The following is a 23165-nucleotide window of genomic DNA, read 5'->3' as shown; positions in this document are numbered from 1 at the left end:
CTCATTGAAACATGTAAAATTCTTAGAGCTTGATAGGGTAGATGCTGGGAGGATGTTTCCCTTGGCTGGGGAGTTTAGAACTAGAGGACACAGTCTCAGAATAAGGGGTCAGCCATTTAGGACTGAGATGAGAAATTTCTTCACCCAAAGAGTTGTGAATCTTTGGAATTCTTGACCCCGGAAAGGTGTGGATTATCAGTCGTTGAGCATATTTATGGCTACGGTAGCATAATGGTTACGTTACTTGACTAGTAACCGAGAGGCCTGGATTAATGATCGAGAGACGTGAGTTCAAACCATGGCAGCTGAGGAATTTAATTTCAGTTAATTAAAAAAAAATCTGGAATAAAATGCTAGCATCAGTAATAGTGACCGTGAAACTACCAGATTGTCATTAAAAACACATTTGGTTCACTAATGTCCTTAAGGGAAGGAAATCTGTCGTCCTTACCCGGTCCAGCCTGTAGGTGACTCCAGACCCACAATGTGGTTGACTCTTAACTGCCCTCTGAAATGGTGACTCACCACCTTCTCGAGGGCGATTAGAGGTGGACAATAAATGCTGGCCTTGCCAGAACGAATCAAATAAAAAAAAATATTCAGGACAGATTGCTAGATTTTTGGATATTAAGGGATATGGGTATAGTGTGGGAAGGTGGAGTTGAGGTGGAAGATTAGCTGTGATCTTATTGAATGACAGAGCAGGCTAGGAGGGCCAAATGTCCTACTATTTCTTATGTTCTTGAGGGTTTGGGCGATCTCACGAGATGGACTAAAACGTACAAAGTTCAGTTCCGTGCTATAGTCTGTGTCCGCCATGGCTCGGTGGCAACACACTCCCCTCTGAGACACAAGGTTGTGGGCTGAAGTCCCACTCCAGAGACCCAAGCACCAAATCTTGGCTGATGCTCAGAGTACAATCCTGAGGGAGTGCTGCACTGTCGGAGGTGCTGTTCTTCGGATGAGACGTTAAACCGAGGACCCATCTGCCCTCTCGGGGACATAAAAGATCCCATGGCACTATTTTGAAGAAGAGCAAGGGAGTTCTATCTGGTGTCCTAGCCAATAATTATCCCTCAACCAACATCATTTTAAAAAAAACCATCTGGTCATTAACATATTGCTGTCTGTGGGACATTGCTATGTGCAAATTTGCTGCCATGTTTCCTACGTTACAACACTGACTACACTTCAAAGGCACTTCATTGGCTGTAAAGCACTTTGCGGCGTCCTGTGGTCATGAAAGGTGCTATATAAATGTAAGTTCTTCTTCATGGGAGCTGGCAGTGTAGATATGGTGTCCAACCCTAATGATAGGGACACTGGAAATTTGGCCTGCTCAGAGACCATCTCACAAACCTGGCTTAAGTTGTCATTCTTGGCAATAAATTTCAACAAAATTATCTGAATTAGTGGTTTGATGTTTTTTCAGATTGTGTGCCACCAAAAAAATACTTGGCCTCTCAGTCCCCTTTCAGAATATTGGTAGTGACAACTCTGCAAAATATGACTCTCTCTCCTCCTTCACTTCTGTTTCTCATTCTTTTCCTTGCTTTTGTCTCTTCACTATTGTCTCTCTTTCCCCCTTCCTTGCAGTTCATTCTTCTTCTTTCCCTCTTTGATAATGTTCTTTTCACTCTGCCTCCCACAGCGTTGGAACTGCCTGGTGAAGAGCAGCCAGAGAAAACGAGGGAGCCGGGTGAGAGTCGATAAAGGCAGGGAGTGGGACTCTGGAAAAACATGCAGAATAATAAAAGCATTGCATGAAAGGTCAGATCCAGCTTCCAATAAAAAAAACAAAGCAATAAAATCACTCCCACGGTGGCAGTTTAAGGTTCATTGTGTGCCAGCCTGTTAATTATGCACCTGTGTCACTCCCCATTTCACAGTGCTCGATTAGCATTTTCATTAATAAACATGTTTTTGTCCCACTCTTCGGATAGGGTTCCTGGTGCAAGTAAAATTTGTTTACAAATATGTTCACTCTCCGTTGCACTTTTTTTTGTGAAGAAATTCATTCTCTCAAGACCAAATAGAGAGAAATATAGTTTTTCATTTGGAAAAAGTCAACTTTTTTTTAAAAACGGAAGTTGCACTATTTCCAATTAACACCATTAATTCATTATTCTCCAGATAATGCATTTGAATTAAAATGAACTTGACTGGCTTTATGATACAGCTGAGGTTTTTATAACCATGCTTTTCATACCTAGATAACATACTTTTGTGAGTAATCTTAAAAAGAAAGACTTGGATTTATATAGCGCCTTTCATGACCACCGGGCGTCTCAAAGCACTTTACAGCCAATGAAGTATTTTTGAAGTGTAATCGCTGCTGTAATGTGGGAAAGGCGGCAGCCAATTTGCGCACAACAAACTCTCTCAAACAGCAATGTGATAATGACCAGATAATCTGTTTTTTGTTCTGTTGATTGAAGGATAAATATTGGCCCCGACACCGAGGATAATTCCCCTGCTCTCCGATAGTGCCATGGGATCTTTTATGTCCACCTGAGAGAGCAGACGGGCTTTGTTTAACATCGCATCCGTAAGATGGATTTAAAACTTAACAAGTTTGAAGTCTACTTGAAACTTTCTTTTAACATTGAAAGAAGTGATGGGTTTTATTTTAAATGTAGAGAAGACTTTTTAAATGATGATAGAGGGAGCTGTGGAACACTTTGCTTGGATTGTTTTTACAGTGCGTGAGCAGGACTTCACATGAAGGATAGAAAATTGACCACTCAGCTTCTGCTAAATGTTGGTTGCAACTGTCTGAGCACTTTTTGGTTAGAGGGAAACCCATAGATACCTCCCCCCAGTAGCTGTTCTTCACGTGTGAATTTAGATCAGGACTCTTTTTTTTTTCCCTTGCCCCCTCCCCCTCCCCGGAGTGCTTTTTAACTCCTCGTACTGCTGATCCCAAAGAGTGCGAGCGAGACTGCTTCCTCCAGGGTGGCCTCGGCTCACTCCTTTCCAAAATCGGGTCCGGCCCTAACCTCAGTTCTAATGCGACTTTAACAACAACAACTTGCTTTTATATAGCACCTGTAAAGTAGTAAAAACATCCCATGGTGCTTTGCAGGGGTGTTACTGGGTAAAATATGACAGAGCCACATAAAGATACATTAGGACTGGTGACCAAAAGCTTGATGAAAGAGGTAGATTTTGAACAGCATTTTAACGGAGGAGAAGCGGAGAGGTTCGGGGAGGAAATTCCAGAGCTTAGGCAGGTGGATGCACCGCCACTAATGATGGAATGATGAAAATTGCAGATGCTCAAGAGGCCAGAATTGGAGAAGTGCCTCATAAACCCCGTCACAGCGATGTATGATGAAGTTGTAGTATAAACTTGTCCCAATAAATTTTATTACTGATATTTCTTCACTACTTTCCTCCCTCTGCACCGAACGACTTCTCATCCTCGGTGATTTCAAGCTCCATCTCAATTCATCATGCCCACTCTCCTGAGTTCACTAGCTTCCTGTCCTTCTTTAATCTCTCCCTCCATGTAAACTCCCCAACCTATATTCACGGCCAGCCCCTTGACATTGCCATCTCCCGTAGCCTCGCTACTCCCATCGTGTTACTCGCAGATAAGGCCATCTCTGACCACTTCCTCATATCGCTCTCCACCCACATTCCCCTTCCACCCTCTCAACCCCAACTCTACCTCCTTCTGTGAAAGTCATCGCTAGAGTCCTCCTCAACCGTCGTCTTCCCATGGCCGAGGAGCTCCTCCCGGAGTCACAGTGCGGATTTCGTCCCTTATGGGGCACAATGGACATGATTTTTGCAGCGCGACAGCTGCAGGAAAAATGCAGGGAACAGCGCCAGCCCTTATACATGGCCTTCTTCGACTTTACAAAGGCCTTTGACACTGTCAACCGTGAGGGTCTATGGAGCATCCTTCTCCGTTTCGGATGCCCCCAAATGTTCGTCACCATCCTCCGCCTGCTCCACGACGACATGCAGGCTGTGATCCTTACCAACAGATCCATCAGAGTCAATCCACGTCCGGACCGGGGTCAAACAGGGGCTGCGTCATCGCCCCAACCCTCTTAATCTTTCTCGCCGCCATGCTCCACCTCGCAGTCAACAAGCTGGAGTGGAACTAAACTACAGAACCAGTGGGAACCTGTTCAACCTGCGCAGTCTCCAGGCCAGGTCCAAGACCACCCCAACCTCTGTCGTCGAGCTATAGTACGTGGACAGCACCTGTGTCTGCGCACATACAGAGGCTGAACTCCAGGACATAGTCGACGTATTTACTGAGGAGTACGAAAGCATGGGCCTACGCTAAACATCCGTAAGGCAAAGGTCCTCCACCAGCCTGTCCTCGCCGCACAGCACTGTCCCCCAGTCATCAAGATCCACGGTGTGGCCTTGGACACCGTGGACCACATCCCATATCTTGCGAGCCTCCTATCAACAAGAGCAGGCATCGACGACGAGATCCAACACTGCCTCCAGTGCGCCAGTGCAGCTTTCAGCTGCCTGAGGAAGAGTGTTTGAAGACCAGGCCCTCAAAACTGCCACCAAGCTCATGGTCTACAGGGCTGTAGTAATACCCGCCCTCCTGAATGGCTCAGAGACATGGACCATGTACAGTAGACACCTCAAGTCACTGGAGAAATATCACCAACGATGTCTCTACAAGATCCTACAAATCACCTGGGAGGACAGGCGCACCAACATCAGCGTCCTCGTCCAGGCTAATATCCCCAGCATTGAAGCACTGACCACACTTGATCAGCTCCGCTGGGCAGGCCACATAGTTCGCATGCCAGACACGAGACTCCCAAAGCACGTGCTCTACGCGAAGCTCTTTCACGGCAAACAAGCCAAAGGTGGGCAGCGGAAACCTTACAATGACACCCTCAAAGCCTCCCTGAAAGTGCGACGTCCCCACTGACACCTGGGAGTCCCTGGCCAAAGACCGCCCTAAGTGGAGAAAGTGCTTCCGGGAGGACGCTGAGCCTCAACGCCGAGAGCATGCAGAAATCAAGCGTAGGCAGCGGAAAGAGCGTGCAGCAAACCTGTCCCACCCTCCCTTTCCTTCAACGACTATCTGTCCCACCTGTGACAGAGTCTGTGGCTCTCGTATCGGACTGTACAGCCACCAAAGAACTCACTTCAAGAGTGGAAGCAAGTCTTCCTCGATTGCGAGGGACTGCCGATGATGATGATGATGACTTATGAACTCTCAACTGTCCAGCCTTTGACCCTCCATTCACCATGACACCTCTGCAGCTACCGATCTGTTCAATCACATCCTCACCACCACCTTTGATGCCCTAGTCCCTGTTAAAACGATTATTCTCTCTCACCCTGGCCATTCCTGCTGGTTCGGCCCTGATCTTCGCTCCCTTTAAGTCCAAGGGATGCAGACTTGAACGGATATGGCGGACAACTCGTTTAGCCATTCACCGCCAGATCTGGCTGGACCACATAAGGCATTATCGGGTCCTGCTCTTGTCTGCCAAAATTGCTCACTATTCCGGAATCATTCAGGAATGTAAAGATAAACCCTGGCTTTCACTGCTAACTGTATTTTTAAACCCTTCTCCCCAGTCTCCACCCTCACCTCCGATAATAAATGTGAGGAACGCATGGACTTCATTGAGACTATCCGTTCGGCCGCCTCTTTCTTTCCTTCCGCTAGCCCACTAGGCAAACTTCCTCAAGTGGAGCCCCCTGCTCTAGCCCTGACCTCACAGCTTTCTCCAGTTTCTTTCCGATCTCCCCTCATGTCCTTTCCGAGCTCATCCTGTCCACCTCCTGCTCCCTTGATCCTATTCCTACCAAAATGCTGGCACCCATGTTAGCTGACATTGTTAACCATTTTCTCTCCTTGGGTACTGTCTCCCTTGCCCTCAAATCTGCCATCATCACCCCTCTCAAAAAAACCAACCCTCGATCCCTCCGCCCTTGCAAACTACCGCCCCATCTCCAACCTTTCCTCTCCAGTCCATGAACGTGTTGTCGCCTCCCAAATCCGCACACATCCTTCCTACGATTCCATGTTTGAATTCCTCCAATCCGGTTTCCACGCAAGCCACGTTACCGAAACGGCTCTCATCAAAGTCTCAAATGACATGTGATAAAGGTAAACTATCCCTCCTCATCCTAGTTGACTTGTCTGCAGCCTTTAACATGGATGACCACTCCATCCTTCTCCAACGCCTCTCCACCGTCGTCCAGCTGGGTGGGACTGTACTCGCCTGGTTCCATTCTTATCCATCTAATCATAGCCAGAGAATCACCTGCAATGGCTTCTCTTCCCGCCCCCGCATCGTTACCTCTGGTGTCCCCCAAGGATCTATCCTTGGTCCTCTCCTATTTCTCATGACCTGTTGCCCCTTGGCGATGTCATCTGAAAACACAACGTCAGTTTCCATATGTACCCTGATGACACCCAGCTCTACCTCACCACCACTTCTCTCGACCCCTTCACGGTCTCTAAATTGTCAGGCTGCTTGTCTGACATCCAGTTTTGGATGAGCAGAAATTTTCTTCAATTAAATATTGGGAAGACCGAAGCCATTGTTATTGGACCCAGCCACAAACTCCGTTCCCTAGCCATTGACTCCATCCTTCTCCCCAACTTCTGTCTGAGGCTGAACCAGACTGTTCGCAACCTTGGTGTCATATTTGACCCTGAAATGAGCTTTCAACTGCATCCACCTATTTCCACCTCCGTGACATCGTCCGTGTCAGCCCTTGCCGCAGCTCATCCACTGTTGAAGTTCTCATCCATGTCTTTGTTACCTCCTAGGCTTGACTATTCCACTGCACTCCTGGCTGGCCTCCCACATTCTATCCTACCTAAACTAGAGGTCATCCAAAACTCTGTTGCCCGTGTCCTAACTCGCACCAAGTTCCACTCACCCTTCACCCCTGTGCTCGCCGACCTACATTGACTTCCGGTTAAGCAATGCCTCGATTTCAAAATTCTCATCCACATTTTCAAATCCCTCCATGGCCCTTCCTATCTCCGTAATCTCCTCCAGCCCCACAAACCCCCCCCCCCCCCGAGATGTCTGCGCTCCTCTAATTCTGTCCTCTTGAGCATCCCTCAACCATTGGTGGCCATGCCTTCTGTTGCCTAGGCCCCAAGCTCTGGAACTCTCTGCCTAAACCTCTCTCTACCCCTCTTTCATCCTTCAAGGCGCTCCTTAAGACATACCTCTTTGACCAAGCTTTTGGTCCCTGCGCTAATTTCTCAGTCAAATTTTTATCGCATAATACTCCTGTGAAACTACGTCAAAAGCACTATGTAAATATAAGTAGTTTGTTAGCAAAGAAACTGTTAACCAAAAATTGACTTTCAAGAGCCTGCAGAGATCAGCACATTCTGCATCTGTCTTTATCTCTACCTTATATATCTGATGAGGGATGTGAAACTGATCTCCAACCCATTGATACATTAATGGAACAGCCAGGCAGTAGTCTTGTTTAAAATCTAATGTCGTTGCCCAATCCAACTGCTAAAAATTATTCTGAAATGCCCTTGTGACTAGGGAATGGAAGGAGATGAATAACTAGTCATCGGGAATCTGCCACACTGCTCTGTTGGTAGCTGCATGGGAGCATTTAATACCTGGATTAAAATAGTGGACAGAAGAATGCCATACGAATATAGTAACTTTTTTATTTATATAGTTGCCTTTAATGTAGTAAAACGTCCCAAGGTGCTTCACAACAATTTTACAACACGTTAGATACTGACCATTGAGGGAAAGAGAGAAAAAGCATGAGAAGGAAGTGTAAAAAGAGGTTAAAAGCTCGGGTCCGATGCGGCAGTCAAATTGTGCACACAGATACACACAGGCGGGGAAAAAAAACCTTAAAATTGAAATTACATTGTAAATAATACAATAAGGATTATACAATAGTAAAATCAATATAATAAAGATTAATTAGAATTAAACAAAATTAAATAATATATACCATAATTATAAATCAAGTTTAAAATTAGAAAATCAGCAATTGAAGCAAATTAAATGAGATTAGCTGTCTTTAAGATTCATTCCCTGTCCAGTGATTCAATTAATCTGGAAGAACCAATCACTGACCTCCATCCCTGTGATATCATTTTATTACTTTTTATTTCTTATTTTGTCGTCTTGATAGCACCTGTAATAGCTCCAGGCTCGAGTTGCCTCCATTGTCAGGGAGACGTTGATGTTTAAATCTCTCTCCAGTTGCCTTTGTTGTCAGGGAGACACTGATGTTTAAATCTCCCTCCAGTTGCCTCCGTTGTCAGGGAAACGCTGATGTACTATGTTAAACATTAATCTGCTAGTATCACCAGTTATGCCCACGTGAGAGAATTTGTTGTCTATAGAGTTTTACCTATTTGAGTCTACAATCATGCCCAGGCATTCCACGCTACTGTTTATCTCCAAGGTAGCACCTCCAATATCCCGGTGAAATCTGTTCCTAAACACTCCCTTAATTTCTGCTGTTGAAGCACACTTCTCCTTTTCTGATTGGACTGGCAGAATTAGCATCAATGCATTGTGTTCCTGTTCTGAGCCATGGCCAGTGCTTGATGTCCATGCAACTCGAATAGAGCTTCATGATTTCTCATACTTGGTAGAGATCTCAAAATATACAGAGCGCTTTGTAAGGATGGACACAGACAGACGGTTTTGGATATCTCTCCAAGGAGAGAGTGAGAGATGCATGTGAAATAGATTGACTTCATGGATTGAGGGACACCAAAAGGTCTTAAATAACAATATTCAAACTTGATGCTGACATTGGGGAAAATGTTTGGATGAGTTTCTAACCTAAACAGATTGAGGGAACTGAATTAACCCACACGCACACACTTCTTCCCTGGGATGCTTGAGCTTCTCACTGAGCAAAAAGACTGCGCTGGAGCCAGCATGGGATTCTGGGAATGGTCTGTCAGTATGGTCTGTTGGAAGGTTCCCCTTTTCTATTTGCGCTTTTCTACTCTGCTGTGCTCTGGGTATTTCATGAATGTTAAAAGCAATCTGAGAATAATTTAGTTCTATTTTGCTAAACTTTCATTATCTGTCTCTATGTGTCTGCTCTTGATTTTTTCTTGCTTTTAAAATGATTTGTTAATATTAAGTTGGTACTTCAATACAATTTTGACATACCTCCACTGTTAACCAGCATCGCCATATGCTTTGTTTCTTTCAGATATCAACATACTGGAACAGTTTATCAATCTGGAGCCATTAATGCAATAAGAGGAGAGGACATATCAAATGTGTACACTTAAGCCAGGAAAAGGTGTTGTTGTGATCAGTCTGACCCGTCTTGTCTGCTGACAGATTGTGAAAGGTCAAAGTAAAGAGAGAAAATCTTGCATTTATATAGCCCCTTTCACAACCTCAGGACATCCCAAAGCGCTTTGCAGCCAATTAAGTACTTTTTGAAAAGTAGTCACTGTTGTAATGTAGGAAATGTGGCAGCCAATATGTGCCCAACAAGTTCCAACAAACAGCAATGTAATAATGATCAGATAATCCACCTGAGCGGGTATACAGGACCTCAGTTTAATGTACCTTCCGTAAGGCGGCACCTCCGACTGTGCAGCACTCCCTCAGTGCTGTGCTGGAGTGTCAGTCTGGATTATCTGCAGTGGGACTTGAACCCACAACCTTCTGACTCAGAGGCGAGAGTGTGACCATTGAGCCACAGCTGAAAGTATGTTAATAGACCTGCAGTCGGGGTGAAACCACAACCAGGCCAAGAGCAGGTGAAAACAACAACTACTTGCATTAATACATGCTTTTAATGTTAAAGATAAAAATGTCCCATATACTCCACAGAAGAAAGGCACAGACAGCGAGCCTTTGAGAGTATTAGGAAAAGTGACTGAAAGTTTGGCCAAAGAGATGAGTTTTGAAAAGCATTTTGAGCATGGAGACACTGAAGGGATTTAAGAGGTCGTCCCAGAAAGTAGGAATCTGAAGGTTAAAGACTGTGCGACCGATGGTGGAGCAGAGGGAATGGAGAATGCACAGGATGCCGGAGTCGGGGCCAGGAGGACATGGAAATCTGGAGGAGAAGCAGAGATAGGGTGAAGGGATTTGTAGATGAGGACAAGGATTTACACTTAAAGACTAGTGCCTTTCACAGCCACCGGACATCTCAAAGTGCTTTACAGTCAATGAAGTACTTTTAAAGTGTAGTCACTGTTGTAATGTAGGAAACGCGGCAGCTGACTGGCGCACAGCAAGCTCCCGCAAACAGCAGTGTGATAATGACCAGATAATCTGTTTTTGTTATGTTGATTGGCCAGGACACCGGGGATAACTCCCCTGTTCTTCGAAATAGTGCCATGGGATCTTTTACGTCCACCTGAGAGAGCAGATGGGTCCTCGGTTTAATGCCTCATCCGAAAGACGGCACCTCCCACAGTGCAGCACTCCCTCAGCACTGCACTGGAGTGTCAGCCTAGATTTATGTGCTCAAGTCCCTGGAGTGGGACTTGAACCCACAACATTGACTCAGGTGAGTGAGTGTGCTGCCCACTGAGCCACGGCTGATACAAGAAGTGGGAGAGAGCTGGAATTTGTCACTATCAGCAAACATGAAAACTGACACTCAACAGGTGAAAGGAGATGAGGATTATTGACAATCAAACCGTACTAGATCTGAACCACACCCTGTCTAGGTATAAAGTGTGTTTTTACTCTGCCCATTATTAGCAGGGTCCCTCCACACTAGCAGCTATATATTTTCTGACCCCCCCTCCTTTTGGTTTATGGCCAGTATATAATGTTTTGCTTTTATATCAATGAAGCAGTTGCAAACAAATCCTCCTCCATTTTTTTATATGAATATGATCTATGCAATTAAAGAGCCGAAAACCGGCTTTTCCGATCTGTCAAGATTTCTCTTAACATATCCTCTGCATTCCCAACTCATGCTCAGCGAATGTCCTTCAAACTTTTACGTGTATCGCTTTTGCCAGTGTAAGAGTTTTAAAACATATAAAAGTTAAATTTAATCATTATGTTTAAAAACCCTGTCCATTAAGGTAAGTTTATTTTTAATCCTATTAAAACACATTAAAAAAAATTCCAAAAGTTATTTTTTTCTAAAACATTTAATTGCATTTAATTTCAATTAATTTTAAATGTGAGTTTTTTTTTGTTGTTATGCTGTGTTTCATGTTTTAGGAGGGTTTTCTCATTGATAAAAATGGGATCTCTGTTTGTGCAAGATCCCATTTTTAACAATGAAAATACTACCTAGTGATTGGTGGTTCAGGCCCACGTGACTCCAGCATTTCCCTACCTACGGGGAAGTCATCTCCCCATACGCTGCACATCGAATGAAGGCCTCCGACTGCAATCTAAGGTGACCACCAGGTATTTTTACAAATTTTTTAGGCCGGAGGCGTTCATCCGAAGGAAGACTCCGACTGCAATTTTCTACCCATTATATCATTTTTCTGCCTTTAAAAATAGATATTAAGTACATCAGTAAAGGAGGAAGAGTGACAGCCACAAAGATATTGGAGATCTATAAAAGAGAGACGAAGAAATATTGAGATTTTAACAACGACCTAAGTGAGACAAAATGATACCAATATTACTGAAGTGTGTGCCAGCGATAAAGGAAAAGAAAATATTAGTGACAAAAAGAATTGAGTGAGAAAGAAGCACCGTGACACCGACTGGAAGAGATATATAATTTATACAATTCTGATTATGCTGTTGCTCTTTAGATGGCATCTTTTTTTAATCAACATATAAACCACCACTTCCAACCTTTTGAACAAAATATTTAGCACCACCCCCTTCACCAGTCCTCTTTCCACTCTTAGCTCAGAGAGGATGTTCCTCTGCAGTTATGCTGGATCCCTGACACAGCACCATCATCAATCTCAGCTCAGTCTGTTTAACTCATTCTCATGATGTGGGTGTCGCTGGCAAGCTTGGCATTTATTGCTCGTCCCTAACTGCCTTGAGAAGGTGGTAGTGGGCCACCTTCTTGAACTGCTGCAAAGCAATTTGATGCAAGCAAATGGCTTTGTTAGGTCACTTCAGAGTGCAGTTCAGAGTCACATATGGGCCAGGCTTCCTAAAGGACATTAATGAACAAGTTGGATTGTTCTGATTTCATGACTTTACAGATACCAATTTTTTTATTAAACTAAATTCAAATTCTTAGAACTATGGTGAGATTTATAATTTTTTTTTTAAAATTTATTTATATAACACCTTTAACGTAGTAAAATGTCCCAAGGTGTTTCACAGCAGTGTTGCAAGACAAATCAGATAAATTTGACACCGAGCCACAAAAGAAGAAATTAAGGCAGATGACCAAAAGCTTGTTTAAAGAGTTAGGTTTTAAGGAGTGTCTTAAAGGAGGAAAGAGAGATGGAGAGGTTTAGGGAGGGACTTCCAGAGCTTAAGGCCCAAACAGCTGAAGGCATGGCCACCGATGGTTGAGCAGTTATAATGAGGGATGTTCAAGAGACCAGAATTTGAGGAGTGCAGACATCTTGTGGGGTTGTTAGGCTGAAAAAGATTACAGAGATGAGGAGGGGCGAGGCCATGGAGTGATTTGTAAACAAGAATGAGAATTTTGAAATCGAGGCATTGTTTATCTGGGAGCCAGTGTCGGTCAGAAAGCACAGGGGTGATGGGTGATCTTGACTTGGTGCGAGTTAGGACATGGGCTGCTGAATTTTGGATGACTTCAAGTTTACATAGTGTAGAATATGGGAGGCCAGCCAGGAGTGAGTTGGAGTAGTCAAGTCTAGAGGTAACAAAGGCACGAATGAGAATTTCAGCAGCAGAAGAGCTGAGGCAGGGGCGGAGGCGGACAATGTTACGGAGGTGGAAAAAGGCGGTTTTAGTTATGCCGCGGATATGTGGCTGGATACTCGTTTCAAGGTCAAATATGACACCCAGGCTGCGAACAGTCTTGTTCACCTTCAGATTGATGCTAGGGAGATGGATGGAGTCAGTGGCTAAGGAATGCAGTTTGTGGCAGGGACAAAAGATAATGGCTTCGGTCTTCCCAATATTTAATTGGAGAACATTTCTGCTCATCCAGTACTGGATGTCGGACAAGCAATCTGACAATATAGATACCAAGCGGGTCGAGAGCAGTGGTGGAGAGGTAGAGCTGGGTGTTGTAAGCGTACATGTGAAAACTGACTCCATGTTTTCGGACTATATTTCCAAGGGGCAGCATACAGATGAGAAATAAGAGGGGGCCAACGACAGATCTTTGACAGATCCGAGGTAACGATGCGGGAATGGGAAGAAGCCATTGCAGGTGATTTTTTGGCTACGATTAGATAGATAAGAATGGAACCAGGCAAGTGCAGTCCCACCTAGCTGGACGTTGGTGGAGAGGCGTTGGAGGAGGATGGAGTGGTCAACTGTGTCAAAGGCTGCAGACAGGTCCAGAAGGACGAGGAGGGAGAGTTTACATTTCTCTCGCTCTCAAAGGATGTTATTTGTGACTGTGATGAGAGCAGCTTCTGTACTGTGGCAGGGGCGAAAACCAGATTGAAGGGATTCAAACATTGAATTCATGGAAAGATGATCACGGATTTGGGAGGCGACAACACGTTCAAGTACTTTGGACAGGAAAGGGAGGTTGGAGATGGGGCAATAGCTAGCAAACAAAGTGGGGTCAAGGGTTGGTTTTTTGAGGAGAGGAGTGATGACAGCAGGTTTGAACTCTGTTCTCTGGATCACTGGTTCAGTTTTCGAACCACTGCTCTACTGTTCCAGTATTGTGACATGCTGGTCTCCAAATAGCTGTCTGCTCAGCTATTGCACTCACTGTCTAACCATTTCTTTCCATTACCACTGATAGAACAACAATAACTTACATTTAGGCCATGAGCTGGAACCTGGGGCTGGAGGAGGTTGCATTAGCAGTGCGGGGTGAGACTATAAAGAACGACTTGCATTTAAGAACATAAGAATTAGGAACAGGAGTAGGCCATCGAGCCCCTCGAGCCTGCTCCGCCATTCAAAAAGATCATGGCTGATCTGGCCGTGGACTCAGCTCCACTTACCCGCCCGCTCCCCATAACCCTTAATTCTCTTATTGATTAAAAATCTATCTATCTGTGATTGAATACATTCAATGAACTAGCCTCAACTGCTTCCTTGGGCAGAGAATTCCACAGATTCACAACCCTCTTGGAGAAGAAATTCCTTCTCAACTCGGTTTTAAATTGGCTCCCCTGTATTTTGAGGCTGTGCCCCCTAGTTCTAGTCTCCTCGACCAGTGGAAACAACCTCTATGTCTCTATCCTGTCTATCCCTTTCATTATTTTAAATGTTTCTATAAGATCACCCCTCATCCTTCTGAACTCCAACGAGTAAAGAACCAGTCTACTCTATCATCATAAGGTAACCCCCTCATCTCCGGAATCAGCCGAGTGAATCGTCTCTGTACCCCCTCCAAGGCTTAGTATATCCTTAAGTAAGGTGACCAAAACTGCACGCAGTACTCCAGGTACGACCTCACCAATACCCTGTACAGTTGCAGCAGGACCTCCCTGCTTTTGTGCTCCATTCCTCTTGCAATGAAGGCCAACATTCCATTCACCTTCCTGATTACCTGCAAACTAACTTTTTGGGATTCGTGCACAAGGACCCCCAGGTTGTAATTTCTCCCCATTCAAATAATACTCCCTTTCACTTTTTTTTTCCCAAGGTGGATGACCTCACATTTTCCGACATTGTATTCCATCTGCCAAACCATAGCCCATTCGTTTAACCTATCTAAATCTCTTTGCAGCCTCTCTCTGTCCTCTACACAACCTGCTTTCCCACTAATCTTTGTGTCATCTGCAAATTTTGTTACACTACACTCTGTCCCCTCTTCCAGGTCATCTATGTATATTGTAAACAGTTGTGGTCCCAGCACCGATCCCTGTGGCACACCACTAACCACCGATTTCCAACCCGAAAAGGACCCATTTATCACGACTCTGCTTTCTGTTAGCCAGCCAATTCTCGATCCATGCTAATACATTTCCTCTGACTCCGCGTACCTTTATCTTCTGCAGTAACCATTTGTGTGGCACCTTATCGAATGCCTTTTGGAAATCTAAATACACCACATCCATCGGTACACCTCTATCCACCATGCTTGTTATATCCTCAAAGAATTGCAGTGAATTAGTTAAACATGATTTCCCCTTCATGAATCCATGTTGCGTCTGCTTGATTGCACTATTCCTATCTAGATGTCCCGCTATTTCTTCCTTAATGATAGCTTCAAGCATTTTCCACACTACAGATGTTAAACTAACCGGCCTATAGTTACCTGCCTTTTGGCTGCCCCCTTTTTTAAACAGAGGCGTTACATTAGCTGCTTTCCAATCTGCTGGTACCTCCCCAGAGTCCAGAGAATTTTGGTAAATTATAACGAATGCATCTGCTATAACTTCTATCATCTCTTTTAATACCCTGGGATGCATTTCATCAGGACCAGGGGACTTGTCTACCTTGAGTCCCATTAGCCTGTCTAGCACTACCCCCTTAGTGATATTGATTGTCTCAAGGTCCTCCCTTCCCACATTCCCGTGACCAGCAATTTTTGGCATGGTTTTTGTGTCTTCCACTGTGAAGACCGAAGCAAAATAATTGTTTAAGGTCTCAGCCATTTCCACATTTCCCATTATTAAATCCCCCTTCTCATCTTCTAAGGGACCAACATTTACTTTAGTCACACTCTTCCGTTTTATATATCGGTAAAAGCTTTTACTATCTGTTTTTATGTTTTGCGCAAGTTTACTTTCATCATCTAAATTTCCTTTCTTTATTGCTTTCTTAGTCATTCTTTGCTGTGTTTTTAAAATTTTCCCAATCTTCTAGTTTCCCACTAACTTTGGCCACCTTATACGCATTGGTTTTTAATTTGATACTCTCCTTTATTTCCTTGGTTATCCACGACTGGTTATCCCTTCTCTTACTGCTCTTTTTCACTGGAATATATTTTTGTTGAGCACTATGAAAGAGCTCCTTAAAAGTCCTCCACTGTTCCTCAATTGTGCCACAGTTTAGTCTGTGTTCCCAGTCTACTTTAGCTAACTCTGCCCTCATCCCACTGTAGTCCCCTTTGTTTAAGCATAGTAGGCTCGTTTGAGACACTACTTCCTCACCCTCAATCTGTATTACAAACTCAACCATACTGTGATCACTCATTCCGAGAGGATCTTTTACTAGCAGATCGTTTATTATTCCTGTCTCATTGCACAGGACCAGATCTAAGATAGCTTGCTCCCTTGTAGGTTCTGTAACATACTGTTCTAAGAAACAATCTTGTATGCATTCTATGAATTCCTCCTCAAGGCTACCCCGTGCAATTTGATTTGACCAATCGATAAAATCCACCATGATTACTGCCGTTCCTTTTTCACATGCCTCTATTATTCCCTTGATTATTGTCCACCCCACCGTGAAGTTATTATTTGGGGGCCTATAAACTACACCCACCAGTGACTTTTCCCCCTTACTATCTCTAATCTCCACCCACAATGATTCAACATTTTGTTCTTTCGAGCCAATATCATCTCTCACAACTGCCCTGATATCATCCTTTATTAACAGAACTACCCCACCTCCTTTCCCTTCTTGTCTCTCCTTCCGAATTGTCAGATACCCCTGTATATTTAATTCCTAGTCTTGGCCACCCTGCAACCACGTTTCTGTAATGGCCACCAAATCATACCCATTTATAATGATTTGTGCCGTCAACTCATTTACTTTATGTCGAATGCTGCGTGCATTTAGGTAGAGTGTTTTAATACTAGTTTTTAAACATGATTTTTAGTTTTGACCCCTCCTGCAGCCCCTTTATATTCATACATATTGTCCCTTCCTATCACCTTGTGGTTTACACTTACCCCAGTGCTACTCTGCTCTGTTGCCTCCTGCTTTTTGCATTCTTCCTTGGGGTCCTGTTCATCTGCGCTCTCACCCACTCTAACTCGCTCAGAGCCCTCTCCTGGGTTCCGAATACTCCTCGCATTGAGGCACCGAGCTTTCAGGCTTGCCTTTTTATTACACTTTGCTGTACATTGGCCCTTTTTGTTTTTTGCCTTGGGTTTCTCTGCCCTCCACTTTTACTCATCTTTTTGTCTTTTACTTCTGTCTCCATTTTGTTTCCCTCTGTCTCCTTGCATTGGTTCCCATCCCCCTGCCATATTAGTTTAACTCCTCCCCAACAGCACTAGCAAACACTCCCCCTAGGACATTAGTTCCGGTCCTGCCCAGGTGCTGACTGTCCGCTTTGTACTGGTCCCACCTCCCCCAGAACCGGTTCCAATGCCCCAGGAATTTGAATCCCTCCCTGCTGCACCACAGCTCAAGCCACATATTTATCTGCGCTATCCTGCGATTCCTACTCTGACTAGTACGTGGCACTGGTAGCAATCCCGAGATTACTACTTTTGAGGTCCTACTTTTTAATTTAGCTCCTAGCTCCTTAAATTCGTCTCGTAGGACCTCATCCCTTTTTTTACCTATGTCGTTGGTACCAATGTGCACCATGACAACTGGCTGTTCGCCCTCCCTTTTCAGAATGTCCTGCACCCGCTCCGAGACACCCTTGACTTTTGAACCAGGGAGGCAACATACCATCCTGGAGTCTCGGTTGCGGCCGCAGAAACGCCTATCTATTCCCCTTACAATTGAATCCCCTATCACTATTGCTCTTCCACTCTTTTTCCAGCCCTCCTGTGCAAAAGAGCAAGCCACGGTGCCATGAACTTGGCTGCTGATGCCCTCCCCTGATGAATCATCCCCCTCAACAGTACTCAAAGCGGTGTATCTGTTTTGCAGGGGGATGACCGCAGGGGACCCTTCACCTGCGGTAAGACCAACTCACTAAACGTGCTACTCACGTCATTCTCAGCATCGTGGATGCTCCAGAGTGAATCCACCCTCAGCTCCAGGGCCGCAACGCGGTCCGTCAGAAGCTGGAGGTGGATACACTTCCCGCACACATAGTCGTCAGGGACACTGGAAGTGTCCTTGAGTTCCCACATGGTACAGGAGGAGCATATCATGTGACCGAGCTCTCCTGCCATGACTTAACCCTTAGATATACTTAATTTGGCGACAACAATGCTAAGAGGTTACTTACTGATATGAAAAAGAAAAAGAAAAGTTACTCACCAATCACCAGCCAATCACTTACCCCTTTGGCTGTGACGTCACCTTTTGATTTCTTTCCACTTTTTTGCTTTTTCTCCCGGCTGGAGCTGCACAAGCTGGGCCTTTTATAGGCTTCTCGCCGATCTGCCGCTCGAACTCCCGTCTCTCCGACTCCCCGAGCTCCTGGTCTCACTGGGCCTTTTATAGGCCTCTCACCGATCTGCCGCCCGAACTCCCGCCTCTCCGACTTTATAGAGCGCCTTTCACACCACCGGACATCCTAAAGAGCTTTACAGCCAATTAAGTACATTTGGAGTGTAGCCACTATTGTAATGTGGGAAACGTGGCAGCCAATTTGTGCACAGCAAGCTCCTACAAACAGCAATGTGATAATGACCAGATAATCTGTTTTTGTTTATGTTGATTGAGGGATAAATATTGGCCAGGACACCGGGGATAACTCCCCTGCTCTTCGAAATAGTGACATGGGATTTTTTACATCCACCTAAGAGGGCAGATGTGGCCTTGGTTTAACGTCTCATCCGAAAGACGGAATTGATTTATAAACGAGGATTTTGGAATTCCGTGTGTTGGGTACAAGGACCTAATCATAGAATCATACAGCACAGAAGGAGGCCATTCGGCCCATTGTGTCTGTGCTGATTCTCCTGAAAGAGCTATCCAATTAGTCCCTTTAGCACTGCAGATTTCTCCTTTTTAAGTATATATCTAATTCCCTTTGGAAAGTTACTATTGAAACTGCTTCCACCCACCCTTTCAGGCAGTGCATTCCAGATCAGTTTAAGTTAGCTTTACTTTAAACCAATAATATACAAAGGTCAATAGTTAATTGTATGTCGACACTTTAATGCAATAGAAATTTGGAACTTTTGTATTCATTGATCACTAATAGAAATGATGGTTAATTGTAAACAGCAGAGGAGATGGTGAAAGTGATTAGTTGAAAATTACCATAATATAATGTGTACAGACATCAATCACATGCAAGAAAATTCTTGTAGCAATTCCCATCAGACATGTGGTGTAACTGTATTTGAGTAATTTTCATTGACCGCTAATATAACACAAATCAGAATGTGATTACTGAGTTCAACAGAATGCTGGGACTGAAGGGTAATCGTGATTTTAAAAATATGTTTTTATATCTGCACAAAAAAGTCCTTGCCTATAAAATAGCTGATAATTGATCTTGTGATCTGTGCCATGGTCAGTGGCTGGCAGCATCATGTGAAACTTTTAATTTTTGTTGCATATTGGATAGAATAAATCCAGCCAATAAGGGCAATTGACTCTTAATTTTTTTTCCATATGGTTAGTTGGGTACAGAAACCTGGCAAGTCTCCATACAAAGCTACTGAAAAATCAACACATGCTGAACTTCTGTTTGCGCGATAGAATGCACACACTGTCTCCAGAGGGACAAGCTACACTTACCAACGTTCAGAGAGCTTAAATGCAGTTTGGAGGAACCAAGTCTTAGTGACAGCCCCGCCCCCATCACCCCAAATGTGTGCAGGACTTCAACCAGCTAAAACTGTGCAGTTTTTCAGCTTCACCCTGCTGGTCCAGCTACCTTTTTAAGAATATTGGTTTCCGGGGTTATTTAGAGCCAAGCAGGCAGCATACTGGTCCCCATTGCGTAGCCCCCTCCTGGTTCTATTAGTGAGTAAGGTTGGCTTGTCACTATCCGTATCCTATCCTAGAGTATTGTCAACTTACATAATTAAGGTATCTGATTACTGAGTCTGCTACAGAAGGTTGACCTGAATCTGAACCTCCATCACAATCACCCCCGTAAGCAAATTAAGCATTTTGGGAGTTAAGTTGCTGGATGGTGTATCCCAGGGATGTAGTAATAGTATCTCAGACTGATTTGAACAGGATAATTATTTCTTTCACATGTACACCTTCAGTCTCTCCAAAGGTGGATCCAACAAACATTTGGTGAGAGGAGATTTGACACGAATCATGAAGCAGCTTTATTTCACAGCGAGTGAGCGTACAGAGCAATAGTTAAGATCAAATTCACTTAGTTCAATTGCTACCACTTGTCTTTGTGTAATGTCAGAGCAGTGTCAGCTGTAGCTCAGTGGGTAACACTTTCGCCTCGTGGGTTCAAGCACAACTCCAGGGACTTGAGCACAAATCTAGGCTGACACTCCAGTGCAGTGCAAGGGAGTGTTGCACTGTCGGAGGTGTCGTCTTTTGGACGAGGTGTTAAACCGAGGCCCCATCTGCTCTCTCAGGCAGACATAAAAGATCCCGTGGCACTATTTTGAAGAACAGGGGAGTTATCCCCAGTGTCCTGGCAAATATTTATCCCTCAATCAACATAAACAAAAAACGATGATATAGTCATAATCACATTACTATTTGTGGGAGCTTGCTGTGTGCAAATTGGCTGCCACATTTCCCACATTACAACAGTGATTACACTCCAGAAAATACTTTATTGGCTGTAAAGCGCTTTGAGACATTCGGTGGTCATGAAAGGTGCTATGTAAAATGCAAGTCTTTTTTAATAAATATGCTATATCAGTGGATCACCTTGCTTAACTGAAGCAAACTTAATTTCTAACTACTCCTGCATTGCGGTGTTCTTCGAGCCTTTTGTTAGGCCTCACTGCTTCACAACTTTCGCTTTAAAAACCTGACTCAAATTTCTGGCAATTAAAAACCGGTATCAGTAAAAATTCCAGTCTTGCCAGCACTGCCTACATTCAAAAAGAATTAAAAAATATCGTTAAAAATCCAACTGGTTCGCTAATGTCCTTTAGAGAAGGAAACCTGCCGTCCTTACCTGGTCTGGCCTACATGTGACTCCAGTCCCACGCCAATGTGGTTGACTCTTGACTGCCCACTGAAGTGCTGAGGAAGGCACTCACTTGTATAAAATCAGTACCAGTGGTTTCAGCAGAAGGCCCACCACCTTCGAGGCAACGAGGGATGGGCATAAATTCCAGTCTTGCCAGCACTGCCTACATTCAAAAAGAATTAAAAAATATCTAAATTAGACTTGGAAAATGAGTGTGTTGGTGGACTCTGCCAGTAGAGGAGAGGGTGAACTACCCCAGAAAACATAACTTCTCATAACCTTAAGCTTTCCCCAAACCTCAGTGGCATCTTTTGAATTGCATCATCCATTCAACATCATTGCACCTCAATGTTTACACCACAGCACCTTAACACTGCTAATATCGTGCTTGGCTTGACCTCATCTGCCAAGCCGCCAAGCTGATGCATCGAAATGTGAACAAGTTTGTTTGTTTTCTCTCCATGCTCCCAGCCCCACCCTGTCCCCATTTAGAATAAGAAAGACTAGAGATTTAATCTGCGGCTTTGTGCATCTGTTGTTGTGCTTTCTGATTCTGATAGAGACCATCAGTAATAATTTGAGCAATTGCTTATATTGCCTTTTCTAAACATAATAGAACATGGAAACATTTAAGGCCTCGATATTTGTGGGGAGGATCGTGAGAGTACGCAGCAGCGTGATGGGGGGGAAACCTGAGGAGGTAGAGGTCCTGCTGAATTTAACGGAAGGGCCTCGTTTAAAAAAAATTTCTTCCGTTTTCCGCCCGGCAACCAGACAAATTGACAGTTTGAGAGGCGGGAGTCGGCGAGAGGCAGCGGCCTATAAAGGCTCAACAGTCGGGCAGTCCGGGGAGCCTCGAGAGAGGCGAGGCTTGTACAGCTCCAGCTGGGAGAGAAAGCAAAAAAGAAGTAAAAAGAAATCAAAGGGTGACGTCACAGCCAAGGGAGTTAAGTGATTGGCTGGTGATTGGTGAATAGCTTTTCTTTTTCTTTCTTTTTTTATATCAGTCAGTAACTTTTAACATTGTTGTTGCCAATTTAAGTGTATCTAAGGGTTAAGTCATGGCAGGGGAGCTCGGTCACGTGATATGCTCCTCCTGTACCATGTGGGAACTCGGATACTTCCGGTGTCCCTGACAACTACATCTGCAGGAAGTGTATCCGCCTCCAGCTCCTGACTGACTGCGTTGCGGAATTGGAGCTAAGGGTGGATTCACTCTGGAGCATCCACGATGCTGAGAATGACGTGAGTAACACGTGTAGCGAGTTGGTCTTGCGCAAGAGAAGGGTCCACAGCCAGCTAGGGAATGGAAGACCAGCAGGAAGAGTAGTGCAAGGAAGGTAATGCAGGGGTCCCCTGTGGTCATCCCCCTGCAAAACAGATACACTGCTTTGGGTACTGTTGAGGGGGATGACTCATCAGGGGAGAGCAGCAGCAGCCAAGTTCATGGCACCGTGGCTGGCTCTGCTGCAGGGGAGGGCAGGAAAAAGAGTGGGAGAGCGATAGTGATAGGAGATTCAATTGGAAGGGGAATAGATAGGCGTTTCTGCGGCCGCAACCGAGACTCCAGGATGGTATGTTGCCTCCCTGGTGCAAGGGTCAAGGATGTCTCGGAGCGGGTGCAGGACATTCTAAAAAGGGAGGGAGAACAGCCAGTTGTTGTGCACATTGGTACCAACGACATAGGTAAAAAAAGGGATGAGGTCCTACGAAACGAATTTAAGGAGCTAGGAGCTAAATTAAAAAGTAGGACCTCAAAAGTAGTCATCTCAGGATTGCTACCAGTGCCACATGCTAGTCAGAGTAGGAATCGCAGGATAGCGCAGATGAATACGTGGCTTGAGCAGTGGTGCAGCAGGGAGGGATTCAAATTCCTGGGGCATTGGAACCGGTTCTGGGGGAGGTGGGACCAGTACAAACCGGACGGTCTGCACCTGCACAGGGCCGGAACCAATGTCCTAGGGGGAGTGTTTGCTAGTGCTGTTGGGGAGGAGTTAAACTAATATGGCAGGGGGATGGGAACCAATGCAGGGAGAGAGGGAAACAAAAAGGAGACAAAAGCAAAAGACATAAAGGAGATGAGGAAAAGTGGAGGGCAGAGAAACCCAAGGCAAAGAACAAAAAGGGCCATTGTACAGCAAAATTCTAAAAGGACAAAGGTGTTAAAAAAACAAGCCTGAAGGCTTTGTGTCTTA

At 44.7% G+C, this 23165-nt stretch overlaps 1 long non-coding RNA gene across 3 annotated transcripts in view; it reads left to right on the top strand.

Annotated features, from left to right (window-relative positions):
- Nucleotides 1-23165, top strand: part of LOC139262257 (uncharacterized) — a 46817-nt gene that overhangs the window by 6856 nt on the left and 16796 nt on the right. For 2 of the 3 annotated variants that reach the window (XR_011592929.1, XR_011592930.1), the window contains 2 exons: nucleotides 1652-1770; nucleotides 9181-10956. This is a non-coding gene — a long non-coding RNA (uncharacterized lncRNA). Of the gene's footprint in view, nucleotides 1-1651; nucleotides 1771-9180; nucleotides 10957-23165 lie in introns of those variants that run through there. The other variant, XR_011592931.1, reaches the window with a different exon arrangement.

Source organism: Pristiophorus japonicus, chromosome 4 (genome assembly GCF_044704955.1).
Source record: "Pristiophorus japonicus isolate sPriJap1 chromosome 4, sPriJap1.hap1, whole genome shotgun sequence".
In the NCBI taxonomy this organism is placed as follows: Eukaryota; Metazoa; Chordata; class Chondrichthyes; family Pristiophoridae; genus Pristiophorus; species Pristiophorus japonicus.
Note: the sequence above shows the minus strand (reverse complement) of the source record. Positions and strands in the feature narration are given on the sequence as shown.